Here is a 15522-nt window from a genome sequence, read left to right on the forward strand (position 1 = left end):
AGAGATTGAGAAATGCCTCCCCAGAATATCCAATAGCCCAGTGGTTAGAGCACACTTCTGAGAAGGGGGAGACCCAAGGGCAAATCCCTGCTTCACATTAAGCATAGGGGGAAATTGAACCTGAGTCTTCTACCTCGCAGGTGAGTGTGGGGTTAGGTTATACTGTGAGTGCCAACCAGGTTGGGTTCTACAAGTAAGATAGGCATGGAATGGGCCAGTTTGAGGATTTCCACCGAGACTTAGGCTTGAGCTTGGTACCTGGACTGAGATGGTTGTACTCAAGTTCACTGGCAGAAACTTTGGGACCTGCAGAGTTAGATGGCAGCTGAGCAGGGATTTTGAGGATCTCGGTAGTGCCTAAATGTTGAATTTAGGCACTGAACTGCCACTTTAGGTGCCTAAGTCCTTTTGTGGATCTAGACCCAAGTGTGGAGCATTTTGTCCTTTGGATTTACAGTTCTCCACTGCATCATGTTCAAAGTTTTGCAGTGTACAGCAGCCTACCTCATCATTTTTGTTCATAAATGCCTGCTTAAGGAGATGGAGTTCTTTTCCCTTTGCATGGGACTACAGATCAAGATAGTTGTTTTATGTGATACCCTAATGCTAACAGATTATTGATAGAGTCTTCCAGTCTAAAAGCTGAGAATAAGTACTAGCTGGTTTTGCCAAACTATTTTGCCCCCATCTTGGTACCTAATAAATCTGTTCAAAATAAATTGAATTTTACTTTGGATTTTATTTTAATACTGCCAGTAGCTATTGTTTTAAAAATTTAAAGGTAGATTTGATTAAAAACCAGTTATGGGCTTTTGCCTCGTTCTCCAGAAATCAGTTTTACTGGTTGAGAATTTGTGTTCCAGGCAGGTTGGCTTTCTTATTATTGAGGCTTTCAGTTTTACTGCTGGACTTTATCATTCTGTTGTATCACCTTAAGGCTTGGTTAACACTTAAGTTTTGCTGTTACAGCTATGTTGGTTAACGGGGGAGGGAGGGGTGAAAGAAGACACCTCTGACTGACATAGCTATGCCAGTAAAAGCCCTATGTAGATGCAGTTATACTGTCAAAAAGTCCTTTTGAAGATTGATATAATATAAGCTATACCAGCAAAAGAACTTGGGCAGAATAAGATGTGTGCATAGCAATATTGGCAAACCCTTTCTAGTGTAGGCAAGACATCCGTTTCTGCTCTAGTTGTTCTGTCTGATTAGTCTATTGCTTTCACTTAACCTACAAATTTGACTTTTGATCAGTTTCACAGAATTTCTGTTGTCACAGTTTGCTGTGTTTCTGAATTAGATACTGACGACTTAATACTACATCTGGGCATTTTTGGAGGATAAAAAGCAGCTCAGTTCTTCTTTAACTTTTTCATTAGAAGCCTATCACAAACCACTGTCATGATCTTCAACACAAGACGTTAATTATGGAAAGAAATAACTGGTGCAAACACCATGGATGCAGTTTAGAAAGGCTGTGTGACAGTACTCCTCATAAAAAAATCCAAACTTCCTCTTTATAAACATCCTCCATTTTAGAAGTGGAGGATCTAGCATTCATTTAGAATTGTATAGACTTGTCTTTTGTACTCTGTTAGGATAATTAAATAAAATTTCAGTTTCTTGGTGAAGAAAAACTGCTTAAATAGGCTGCTGTGTTCATTACACCACACATACCTAAAATATTGTAGGCTAAGAAGCATTTGCTTCACAGTAGTCTTAGATATACTACAGGTTTTTTATCTTTGTTAGATTGTTTCTCTCCCTCCCCCTTCTGAGGCTTCTTTACATAGTTTCAGGGGAAAGAGTAAGAGCCCAGGATTTGAAGTCTTGTTTTCATTTCCTTTCACCAACATCTGTCATCTTGAGCCCTAAATAGAGCTGCAGGCGTGATTATTTGTGGTCTTTGGTGTCATATGTTAAGAGTGATTTTGCTAGGGTGAGAATTCTTAACCCACTGAAAGAATTGTATCTGGGAGGTGGGGAGGAGGGAGTTAGTCCTCCTGTGAAGACACTGAATTTTGTAATGGAGAAATGATAATCTAGGCAACTGGGAATTCAAACAAACAATGTAATGTGATAATTTGTCAATGAAATTGTTTTAATCCAGATTTAAGAATAAATGAAGATTTCTGGTTTTATTTTACAACAGAACAGACATAAGTACAATCTTGTTTACAAATGTATTTGGAAGAAATAAGATAGTCAGATATATTAAAACGGATACAATCCAATTATATTTACATGCTAATTCACATTATAGTAATTTTTTGCTGTTTTTAATCTTTAATTCTAAAATAAAGATCTAGTGAGGAAAGTATATATGCATACACTATACAAATCTAAGAGTGCTAAAGTTGCAAAGTCAAGCACTTAAATTAGGAAATGCCAAATTTAAAGTTGCCCATGCAACCTTAATTTAGCTACCCTTTTCTGTAGACTTTGATACAGACTTGGTACATAATCACATGCAATTTTTTCCACAGAACCCTAGCCTCATTCAGTGCAGAGGAGAGACTATGCTCACTGAATGTGTTACTGGTCGGAAATGTTCCAGCAAAAATTAATTCATTTACCTTCATGTAGGAAACATTATGTTTCAGTGTTCACAAAACAAAATTCTTGATTCATTGAGAAATTTTGGCAAATTTGGGTTTGTTCCAGTGCGGAATGAACCCAGATTACAATTCTTACAAACCAAAAATTGTGAGTTTCGTCAGCTCTAGTAACTATTTAATTTTATCCTCATCATTCTGTATGTGGTCCCATTCCTTATTTATTATATATCATCCAAGCTCTGTACTGAGTACAGAATTAGGCCATGTCTATACTAGCACTTATATCAGCAAAACTTATCGCTCAGCGGTGTGAACCTTCTCCCAGGAGTGACATAAGTTTTGCTGGCATAAGCACTTGTACACAGTGCTATGTTGGTGGGAGATGCTCTCCTGCTGACATAGATTCCTCTGCTTGTTGAGCTGGTGTTATGTTGACCGGAGAGCTCTCTCCCGTCAGCATAACATGGCTACACGAGTGCTCTTATAGCATCAGAGCTGTATCGGTACAGCTGTGCCACTGTAAGCTTGTAATTGTAGACACAGCCTTAGTAATTTCCTCAAGGAGTCTTTTGTTGGTGCTCACTGTAGCATGAGCACTTCATAAACATAAAAAGGCATTCATTAAACACACCAGTGAATTGAAGTGGTATTGTTATCCCCATTTTAGAAATGGGGAACTTAGGCAACGAGATAAGAAAGCAAAAATTTTGGGTGCCCAATTTGAGGCGCCATGGCCTGACTTTTCAGAGTACTTAGCATTTAATAGCACTCTGACGTATGGCTTCTACTGACTTCAGTTGTAACAATGGGCAGGAGCGGCTCCAGGCACCAGCATACCAAGCGCGTGCCTGGGGCAGCAGTCAGGGAGGTGGCAATTCGGCGGCGGGTACGCTAAAGGCATGGGACCGGCGGACCTCCCGCAGGCATGCCGCCTAATCCACGTTACCAGCGGACCTCCCGCGCGCGTCGCTGAAAGCCGCCTGACTGCCGTGCTTGGGGCGGCAAAATACATAGAGCCGCCCTTGACTATAGGTATTCGCCACTTGTGCAAACCTGGCCCAAGTTTTCTCAAATAGGATACCCAGAAAATGAGGAATACAGTTGCCAGCTGTGAAAATTCAGTTTGTGTGGCTTACCCAGCATCACCTGGGGCAGGGATAGAATCTAATTCTCACTGGTAGAATTCACTGCCTTAACCACAAAACCATCCTTTCTCTTCCTGCAATTCCCTTCCTCATTCACTACATACCTTCCAACTTCCACAACAAACAAGGCAAGGGTCTTACAGACAACAGCCTTCTTTACTACACAACCCGTCCTGTGTATGAGGCAAGGATCCTGTGGAAAAATATGTGGTCGAGTCATTGAGGGCTATCCTAATACCTATATACAAGGAATACAAATTAATGTTGCATGGGCAACCATATTTCTGACTGCCAGTTTTTGCCAGTGGTTCTCAGAGATATTTACTGATAGCAGAGAAATAATGTAACTCAAGAATCTTGAGTTTCATTCCAAGTTTTGAAGATGAGTATGTTCAAGTGTGTGCTACAGACCCTTCTACTTCTGTCCCCACTAGCCTCCCCCTTCTTCCCTGTTCCCTAGTGTCTCCTTTTCTCTGTTCCCCTGCTTCTATACCACCCTGTTCCATTCCCCCTAGCCAGTTCCTGCTTCTCACCCCTCTGTATCTGAGTCAACTTGCTTTCTCCTCTTCCATACTGCCTCGGCATCAGTAGGGGACAGAAACACAGGAGACACACGCTGGCCTGGTCTAAACCTAAAACTGAAGTTGACCTAGCCACATTCTTTAGAGGTGTGAAAAAGTGAAGCTGTAACAAAGCAGCCTTTGGCGGGACACTACTGAGTATATCAATTCAGAACAAATTGCTTAGAGCAGGGCAGTCACAGCCCAAGGTTGGTGGTCCTTCACTACTAAGGCACACCAAACCAGCCAAACAGAGAGAACTTCAGTTTTATCTAACCAGAAGTCATACAAGCAATTCCCTCAGACACTCCAGTTTCCCAGTATTACCACCAGCACCACTCCTTATGGGGATGAATGGTTATGAAAACCAATACCCTAGTAAAAGAAAAAAGGTTCTCCTGTCCCAAAGGACCAAGCCCCAGACCCAGGTCAATATACAAGTCAGATCTTACCCACAAATCACGCTGTTGCCAATCCTTTAGAATCTAAAATCTAAAGAGTTATTCATAAAAAGAAAGAAATATAGATGAGTGTTAAAATTGGTTAAATGGAATCAAATACATACAACAATTGCAAAGTTCTTAATTCAGGCTTGATGGGATTACTGCTGATTTATATCAATCAAGTCTCTGGAGTACAAACATCCCAGCTTGGATGGGTCATTCAGTCCTTTGTTCAGAGCTTCAGTTTCAAGCAGAGTTCATCCAGGTTAGAAGCAGGATTGAAGACCAAATGGAGGGGTTTCCAGGGCCTTTTATATCCTCTGCCATGTGGAAGAACCCCTTTGTTCTTAGTGTGGAAAATGAAAGCAGCAAGATGGAGTTTGGAGTCAATGGGCAAGTCACATGTCCCTGCATGACTCAGCTCTTTACAGGTAGAGCAGCCATTGCTCACATGCTACCTTGAACGTCTCCAGGAAGGCTCCTCAGATGTGGATTGGTGTCTCCCAAGGTCCATTGTCAGTTAAGTGTTTCTTGATTGGGCACTTAATCTGAAGATTTTTTCCGCCCCCTCAAGAAGCTACTTAGAATCAAGCACGTTGAGATACAAGTACATAGCCCATAGTCATAACTTCACGTACAAAAATGATACACATACAGACAGCATAATCATAACCAGCAAATTACAACCTTTTCATAGGCACCTTACTTGACCTCCTTTGTACAAGATTTGGTGCAACTATAGGACCTTGGTTGCAACAATGATTTATACAGTCACAGTTCATGTCAATAATGTCACAGAAGCCAACCTAAGCAACACTATAGGCACCACTAGATTGATGGTAAATGTTTGTGTCAACCTAGGTACCACCTCAAGGGGGGTGAATTTACTACAGTGATGAGAAAAACCCCTTGTGTCACTCTAATGTGTCTATAATATAATATATGGAGATATACCTATCTCATAGAACTGGAAGGGACCTTGAAAGGTCATTGAGTCCAGTCCCCTGCCTTCACAGTAGGACCAAGTACCATCCCTGACAGATTTTTTGCCTCCAATTCCCTAAATGGCCCCCTTAAGAATTGAGCTCACAACCCTGGGTTTAGTAGGCCAATGCTCAAACCATTGAGCTATCCTCTCCATCCCTGATGCTACAATGGTGTCACTGTACTGTGCTACTTCAGTGCTTGTAATGTAAGACTTACCTTCCCTGTTCTCAGTTTCATCACCCAGCACAATAATGACTTGGCAGTCAGAAAAAAATTGCAAAAAAAGTCTGCTTCACCCCAGAGTGGAGCAGTGCTCAGTAGAAATGGCATGTTCAAAACATTTGGCTGCCAGTCTTTAACAAACCACTACTGAGAATATGCAAATGGATTTTTATAGGTTTATAATTCAGAAGTTTGAGTTGATTTTCACAGAGGCAGTATAAAGGAACCTCTGCCACAGGGTTATCTTCCTCCACATTTCACATCCTTGCTCCAAAGCATGGATATGCTAGAGCATCTCAAATAGTTGTAAGAATTTTAATCAAAACGATTTATTTTCCTCTAGTTCACAGAAACAGCTGAACTATTTTTCCTCGAATGTAAAAATAAATACATACATACATACATAGAGGGGAGGGAATCTGTATTAACACTGTTTTATCATATACCATCACTACAAAATATTAAACTGGACAAGCAACTTTTAGCTTTCTCTTTAAAAAAGGAAAAACCAACCTTTAGGAAGTGTAGAAATAGGCAGTTAAGGTTACCCAAACAACATCAGTCGTGCCTCTGTACTACATTAAAGGATCCTATCCAGCATACCTTTAAACTTTGTGAGATGTGGTCTAGGTCAGTCACTCTGGGGAGAAGGCAAGGAATGGTCTTATGGTTAGGGCACAAGATTAAGCTGAGCTCTTAGTTCCATTCCTAGTACTGTCATAGGGCTTCCTGTGTGGCTTTGGATAAGTCACTTAACCTCTGTTCATCATTTTCTCTGTCTAAAAAATAGGAATTATTCCTTACTTCTCAGGAGTGTTGGGAGACTAAGTTCATTCACATTTGTGAGGTATTCAGATATTACGATGTTGAGTGCCAAAAAAAAAGTTTGTAAATAAATACAAGAGAAAATAAATGCATTTTGAAAGTTTAATGAGTTTTCAAAAATCAGCAGTTATCTCAAAATTGGAAAAGATAATTAGTTTGGTAAAGCTTGCATATAGATTGTAATAAATGTATATATAAAAACATGTTGTGCTTCACACATGTCTTCAATCCTACATGTGATTTTTCACCACTACACTACCTTCTGTTCTCACCAAGTAACTTACGCAATTCAGGACTTGGTATTTAAGTGTCTGTAAATAAGATGGTTATAATTTATATGTCTAGCAATACTTTCAGAGGAAGATGTACCTTTGGTGATCAGCATAGAACACTTGTCCTCTGTGTGCTTTTTGATTATGGAGTGGTTGTGTGGGTTTACTTCTTTGAAGATGGACTGAATTTCCCACATAATATAGGCTAACTTCATGGATTTTATTAAAACATGATTTACAGGAAGTAGAGAAAGTCATATCAAAACAATACAATGATATGAATGTTTATGTAGCCTTAACTTGATAAAGTTAATCTAAGCAGGGTCTGATACACCTCTACCCCGATATAACGCTGTCCTCAGGAGCCAAAAAAAAATCTTACCGCATTATAGGTGAAACCGCGTTATGTTGAACTTGCTTTGATCCGCCGAAGCGCGTCCCCCCACCCCTCAGGAGCGCTGCTTTACCGCGTTATATCCGAATTCGTGTTATATCGGGGTAAAGGTGTATATAGGTAAGAAATGAGAAATTTGAAAGTTACCTGCTTGCAACTTTATGGTTCTGTGTTAGTCACTTGAGTGCCACTCTGCTAAGCTGCAACAATGCCCTCTTGTCTTAGGCAGATGTCCCCTATAGATAGAACTTTGAAGTGAGACTGTATTATCATATTGACGTGGGGTTCACAGGTGCACGTATCTTGGAGGGAAAAAATTGGTTCCTTTTGGCCTGGGCAAAATAGTGTTTGGTTTCATTTTATTATAAAGATCATTTGTACTTGTTCCAGCTGCAACTAATTAAAACAAATGGTCATGCAACACTGTCAGTCAAGTCAATGGAAGCCTAATTAGTATCCAGAAGGATTTCAGCCAAGAAACATGGAGATGCCTGAGGGGTGGGAGGTGAAAATGGTGTTTTGTTCTCTTGCACACCCTTAAACAAAGATACAGTGCTCCTATTTTCTAATAATTTTCTCTGAAGAATTATTTCTTCTCTATATCAAATATAAATTGTTGACAGATGAAGGTTGATCTGTCACAGAAGCTAGGAGCCATGTTGATTAGCCATGAAAACAGATGCAATATATTTTCTACTAGATGGTTATATTCAGTCACTCATAGAATTATGAATAAGAGAGCCTAGTAAACGGTGGTGTTAATTTTGCTGGTCACGGATAAAGTGACCCTATGTTTCACTCTGTGGCTCCTGTAATATATAGTTTCTGGTTGCTGTTGAGACAGGTTTGTCTACATGGTGGTTTTACACTCAATTTGATCTGGTTTATCTGGTTTGAAAATGCTTATATACACATGACCCAGTCCATCAACTCTGCATTTATCTGGAGTACTCTTACAAAGTGGACTTGGTTTGCTTCAAATTGAATTAGTTTGGTCTATTGTTTGTGTGGATGTAACTCCTGCACATCACTTTTTGCATGCTTCCAACAGTTATCTAACAGTGCTTTGCAGGGTGACTTACAGATGTCTGTTTTCCTGTGTGCCCTCCCTGCTCTGGTGTCAAGTTCCCAGGACAACACTACTCCAAGTTTAAAAGCTGGCCCAGGGTCAGCTGTGGCCCACTTGCTCCTAATCCCAGTCTATAAGCATTCTTGTGATACAAATGCAATAACATACTGGAAACCCCACAGCATGCCTTGTGCAGCTGCTTGGAGCCTTGCTGAGCCGCTGGATCTCATTGCCATCTGGGAAAAGTGTCTTTTCAGGAAACTCTTCTGGCCAGCGACCGAAAAAATACTTTTCTCTGGACATTGCAAAACAGGTGTCTGTGAGTGGTTACAACCAGGATGTTGACCAGTGCCAGATAAAGAACAAACAGCTCAGGAGAAAATACATTGAAACAAGAGACAAAGGAGACAGTCCAGCAGTGTACATGTGACCTGTCAGGTTTTTGATGACGTGGACAGTATTCTACACAATTCTAGCACAACCCACCCCAGGCACAATTTTGAGCTTTCTGCCCTCACATCACCCTCACCTGAGGCCAACTGACAAAATCCATCAGGGGCTGAGCAGGAGGATGCCAGAGAGGAGCTGTCCACTGACAACCAGGATCTTTTTGGGACTCAGGTCCCTGACGACAGCCAGCTGGAAAGCCAGCCCTAGACCAGCCCTACTGCATCTGATCCTGATTCCTGCCCTGCATCAGCTGAGCCAAGTCCAGGCCAGGACCATAGAGGTAGATTCCCTGGAAAGAACCTCAGCATGTTAGTATCTGTAATTCATTATTTTTTATTATTGTGCTATACTGGCATTGTGGCTTCAGTTCTGGTGCCCCAGGACTTAAGTTCCTTCTAAGCTTCGTGGCTGTGCAGCTGCCTATTAAGCCACAAAGGGGCTCAGGGCTGCAGCAGGGAGAGATGCTTCTTTCCCAGCATGGACCTGCTGTAGCGGGCAGGGAGAGGCGCTCCTCCTGGCCAGCACGGACCTGTCCCAAACTTGCTGCGGCTGGGAGAGAAGAGCCCCTCCCTTGGCCCAGGCCCACCAGAGCTGCTGGGGAGAGGAGTCCCTCCCCCGGCCTCGAGCTGTTGTGGTGAGAGAGAGAGAGCGTGAGCGAGCGAGATGGGGGGAGTCTTCTCTCCCTGCCGCAGCTCCGGGCCAGCCTGCACCCCAAGCCCCTCATCCCCATCCCAGGGCCTTCACCCCTAGATAGAGCCCTCACTCCCTGCACCCAACCCTCTGCCTGAGCCCCCTCCCACACCCCGAACCCCTCATCCCCAGCCCCACCCCCCCGCCAGAGCCCTCACCTCCCCCCACACCTCAGCCCTCTGCTCCAGCCCTGAATCCCTTCCCACACTCTGAAACGGTCAGAATGTTTTTTCTGCATTTCCAGCCTATTCTGTGAACAGTGCCATCTCCATCTAGAGGCAACTCTAGATTTAGTCCTGAGTGGAGCGCAGGAGCTGGTCCAAGAGATAACTATAACAGGACCGCTTGGAAATAGTGACCATAATACAATAGCATTCAACATCCCTGTGGTGGGAAGAACATCTTAACAGCCCAACACTGTGGCATTTAATTTCAAAAAGGGGGAACTATGCAAAAATGAGGGGGTTAGTTAAACGGAAGTTAAAAAGTACAGTGACTAAAGTGAAATCCCTGCAAGCTGCATGGGTGCTTTTTAAAGACACCATAATAGAGGCCCAACTTCAATGTATACCCCGAATTAAGAAACACAGTAAAAGAACTAAAAAAGAGCCACCGTGGCTTAACAGCCAAGTAAAAGAAGCAGTGAGAGATAAAAAGACTTCCTTTAAAAAGTGGAAGTCAAATCCTAGTGAGGCAAATAGAAAGGAGCATAAACCCTGCCAGATTAAGTGCAAGAATGTAATAAGAAAAGCCAAAGAGGAGTTTGAAGAATGGCTAGGCAAAAACTCCAAAGGTAATAAAATGTTTTTTAAGTACATCAGAAGCAGGAAGCCTGCTAAACAACCAGTGGGGCCCCTGGATGATCGAGATACAAAAGGAGCGCTTAAAGACGATAAAGTCATTGCGGAGAAACTAAATGGATTCTTTGCTTCAGTCTTCATGGCTGAGGACGTTAGGGAGATTCCCAAACCTGAGCCGGCTTTTGTAGGTGACAAATCTGAGGAACTGTCACAGATTGAAGTGTCACTAGAGGAGGTTTTGGAATTAATTGACAAACTTAACATTAACAAGTCACCAGGACCAGATGGCATTCACCCAAGAGTTCTGAAAGAACTCAAATGTGAAGTTGCGGAACTGTTAACTAAGGTTTGTAACCTGTCCTTTAAATCGGCTTCTGTACCCAATGACTGGAAGTTAGCTAACGTAATGCCAATATTTAAAAAGGGCTCTAGAAGTGATCCAGGCAATTACAGACCGGTAAGTCTAACATCAGTACCGGGCAAGTTAGTCGAAACAATAGTTAAGAATAAAATTGTCAGACACGTAGAAAAACAAACTGCTGAGCAATAGTCAACATGGTTTCTGTAAAGGGAAATCGTGACTTACTAATCTATTAGAGTTCTTTGAAGGGGTCAACAAAAAGGTGGACAAGGGGGATCCAGTGGACATAGTGTACTTAGATTTCCAGAAAGCCTTTGACAAGGTCCCTCACCAAAGGCTCTTATGTAAATTAAGTTGTCAAGGGATAAAAGGGAAGTTCCTTTCATGGATTGAGAACTGGTTAAAAGACTGGGAACAAAAGGTAGGAATTAATGGTAAATTCTCAGAATGGAGAGGGGTAACTAGTGGTGTTCCCCAAGGATTAGTCCTTGGACCAATCCTATTCAACTTATTCATAAATGATCTGGAGAAAGGGGTAAACAGTGAGGTGGCAAAGTTTGCAGAGGATACTAAACTGCTCAAGATAGTTAAGACCAAAGCAGACTGTGATGAACTTCAAAAAGATCTCACAAAACTAAGTGATTGGGCAACAAAATGGCAAATGAAATTTAATGTGGATAAATGTTAAGTAATGCACATTGGAAAAAATAACCCCAACTATACATACAATATGATGGGGGCTAATTTAGCTACAAGAAGTCAGGAAAAAGATCTTGGAGTCATCGTGGATAGTTCTCTGAAGATGTCTGCGCAGTGTGCAGAGGCTGTCAAAAAAGCAAACAGGATGTTAGGGATCATTAAAAAGGGGATAGAGAATAAGACTGAGAATATATTATTGCCCTTATATAAATCGATGGTATGCCCACATCTTGAATACTGCGTACAGATGTGGTCTCCTCATCTCAAAAAAGATATACTGGCACTAGAAAAGGTTCAGAAACGGGCAACTAAAATGATTAGAGGTTTGGAATGGGTCCCATATGAGGGGAGATTAAAGAGGCTAGGACTCTTCAGCTTGGAAAAGAGGAGACTAAGGGGGGATATGATAGAGGTATATAAAATCATGAGTGATGTGGAGAAAGGAATAAGGAAAAGTTATTTACTTATTCCCATAATACAAGAACTAGGGGTCACCAAATGAAATTAATAGGCAGCAGGTTTAAAACAAATACAAGGAAGTTCTTCACGCAGCGCACAGTCAACTTGTGGAACTCCTTACCTGAGGAGGTTGTGAAGGGTAGGACTATAACAGTGTTTAAAAGAGAACTGGATAAATTCATGGAGGTTAAGTCCATTAATGGCTATTAGCCAGGATGGGTAAGGAATGGTGTCCCTAGACTCTGTTTGTCAGAGGATGGAGATGGATGGCAGGAGAGAGATCACTTGATCATTGTCTGTTGGTCCACTCCCTCTGGGGCACCTGGCATTGGCCACTGTTGGTAGACAGGATACTGGGCTAGATGGACCTTTGGTCTGACCCGGTACGGCCATTCTTATGCCTTTCACATGGCCAAATGCATACTTGACCACCATTCTGCAACTTCTCAGGCAATAGTTAGTGTTTTTCCTTCTGTCCACCCCCAGGGTGTTCACTCCCTCACTCTGTAATGCTCCCCATTAACACTTTTTTTATAATAATGGAGATATCCCATCTCCTAGAACTGGAAGGGACCTTGAAAGGTCATTGAGTCCAGCCCCCTGCCTTCACTAGCAGGACCAAGTACTGATTTTGCCCCAGATCCCCAAGTGGCCCCCTCAAGGATTGAACTCACAACCCTGGGTTTAGCAAGCCAATGCTCAAACCACTGAGCTATCCCCCCCTGTTTCCCTTTGGGGACTTCCTTAGTTCCTCATCCCCAGAGTTGCTCAATGACGGGAGTCCACTTGGATTATACTACCTGGACTGGGAGAGGACAATGAAAGTGAAGTAGATTGGGGAGAGGAATGTGCTCATTATAGATCCAGTTCAGCAAGCTAGTTACGGATGTGCCTAACTTAGGTCCCATTTGACTTCATTGGAACTATTAATATGCTTAGTTAGGCACATGCTTAAGTATCTTGCAGACTCAAGACCAAAGTGCTGCATAACTGGAAGATAGCTGCTATGTAATTTAAGTACACCGCTACCTCAATATAATGCGACCCGATACAACACGCATTTGGATATAACGCGATAAAGTAGTGCTCCGGGGGGAAGGAGGAGGCGGTGCTGCGCACTCAGGTGGATCAAAGCAAGTTCGGTATAACGCGGTTCCACCTATAATGGGTAAGATTTTTTTGGCTTCTGAGGACAGCGTTATATCAAGGTAGAGGTGTATAACATGCCACACAGAATGCGGGACTTGGCTTTGAATAGTGCAAATCTAATTGGGAAAATTGTTGATCTTTACTGATATCATATATGATGTCTCCTGGATCCATTTAGGCTCTGATGCTCTTCAACCTCTATATAAGGGGTAGGTAACCTATGGCATGCATGCCAAAGGCGGCACACAAGCTGATTTTCAGTGACACTCACACTGCCCAGGTCCTGCCCACCGGTTGGGGGGCTCTGCATTTTAATTTAATTTTAAATGAAGCTTCTTAAACATTTAAAAACCTTATTTACTTAACATACAACAATAGTTATATATTATAGACTTATAAAAAGACCTTCTAAAAACATTAAAAATGTATTACTGGCATGTGAAACCTTAAATTAGAGTGAATAAATGAAGACTTGGCACATCACTTCTGAAAGGTTGCCCACCCCTGCTCTATATGATGGTTGCTTACTTGCCTGCTGGAGGTTGCAGCAGCTCACCATGACCTCCTTTCCACCGGGAAGACAATAGGAGACCAGTGCAGCCCCTGTATGGAGAGGGTCTGGTTACGTCCATATTCAATGCATCCCTGGTCATCATATATGCTAAGGACAACTGAGTAACTGACAGCTCTTCCCCCATGCAGAAGCATGGCCACTCTCCAAGGTAAATCTTCCTTTAAAACAAGGGGTCCAGTTGGCATGGGGAGATAATTTACAGCTTCTTTTTACAGTTTGGATGAATCTAGCCTAACAGGGTAAGGAGTATAAGGAGTGATAATTCTCTCATTATGGGTCCTTGGAACATTCCACAATCCAGATGAAGTTCTGAAGACTTACCAGTGCTGATAGACAAATTGCCTAGTGTCAGCTAAATAAGAATGAAACCATTGAACAACAGAACAAAAGCTAAGTATATTTGTTATATTTCATGAATAGTGATTGGTCAGCCATTTCAGAATCTGTACTCAGCGCAGAGACCTAACATGAAATTTAATAAACATCACATATAACTTTAAGCACAGCTGAATTAGTGGAATGGTTATCTCTAAGGCTCTACCAAATTCACAGCCATGAAAAATGCGTCACAGATGTGAAATCTGGTCTACCCTATACAATACAGATTTCACAGGGGAGACAAGCGTTTCTCAGACTAGGGGTCCTGATCTAAAAGGCAGTTGCGGAGGGATTGCAAGATTATTGTAAGGGATTGTAGTATTACCACACTTACTTCTACACTGCCTTCAGAGCTGGGTGGCCGGAGAATGGTGGCTGCTGGCCGGATGCCCAGCTCTGAAGGCAGCAGCACAGAAGTAAGGGTAGCAACACCATCCCATGCCATCCTTCTGCACTGCTGCTGGCAGTGCCACTGCCTTCCGAGCTGGGCTCCTGGCCAGCAGCTACTGCTTTCCAGCTGCCCAGCTCGGAAGGCAGCACCACCGCCAGCAGCAGCACAGAAGTCAAGGTTGCCATACCACGATCCCCCTACAATAACCTTGTGACCCCCCCCTCTCCCACTACCCCTTTTTGCATCAGGACCTACAGTTACAACACTATGAAATTTCAGATTTAAATATCTGAAATAATGAAAATTTATTATTTTTAAATTCCTAGGACCATGGAATTGCCCAAAATGCACCATGAATTTGGTATGGCCCTAGTTATCTCTAAACAATTAAGATTTTCCTCATATCAAAAATGTTATGACTTGTGAATTTGCCTATTTCTCAATCATTTTAGATTCCAGTGGAAATAATGAAATTGGTTAATACTTTATTAATGTAGATTTCTCTTCCTGCCCCATAGGAAGTGGGACTGTGAGTATTAATGCACAAATGTTTATATGGTGAAGTTTACTAAATACTATTTAATCCTTGAAAGTGATAAATACATATCAGACGTTATAATTTGGTTTGGAAAACATTGGTTTTAAATTTGTGTCCAAAATGTGTTAATTCTGGATTTGTATTTCAGGTTTTTTGCTATTTGTTTGTTAGTCTAGTCATTTGAAAACACTGGTAATGCTTGATTTAGAAAATAAAGTCTTGGCATTCAAATGTGTTGCATTGTTGAGCTCAGGTACTGCAAGATCCTTCTTGCCCTCTTCTAGTTTTTCCTCTCTTAACTAGTTGCTGTGCAATACCATCTGCTAAAAATACTATTATGAAAGCTAAAAGGCTGAGGAACTGTGTCAGAGAGATAAGGAAGGAACTATGGCTTTCACAAGGGAGTGTCAGTTACCTTAAACTGAGTATATGACTGATAATGCTTTGTACTTTTGGTAGCCTACTTAGTTCAGACATGCTTTTCAGTGGCAGATAATCTTTTGGGCAGTGCAGTCCCAAATTCCAAGTAATACTTTACTTCCTTATCTCTCTGACACA

This window comes from Trachemys scripta, chromosome 2 (assembly GCF_013100865.1).
Source record: "Trachemys scripta elegans isolate TJP31775 chromosome 2, CAS_Tse_1.0, whole genome shotgun sequence".
Taxonomy (NCBI): Eukaryota; Metazoa; Chordata; order Testudines; family Emydidae; genus Trachemys; species Trachemys scripta.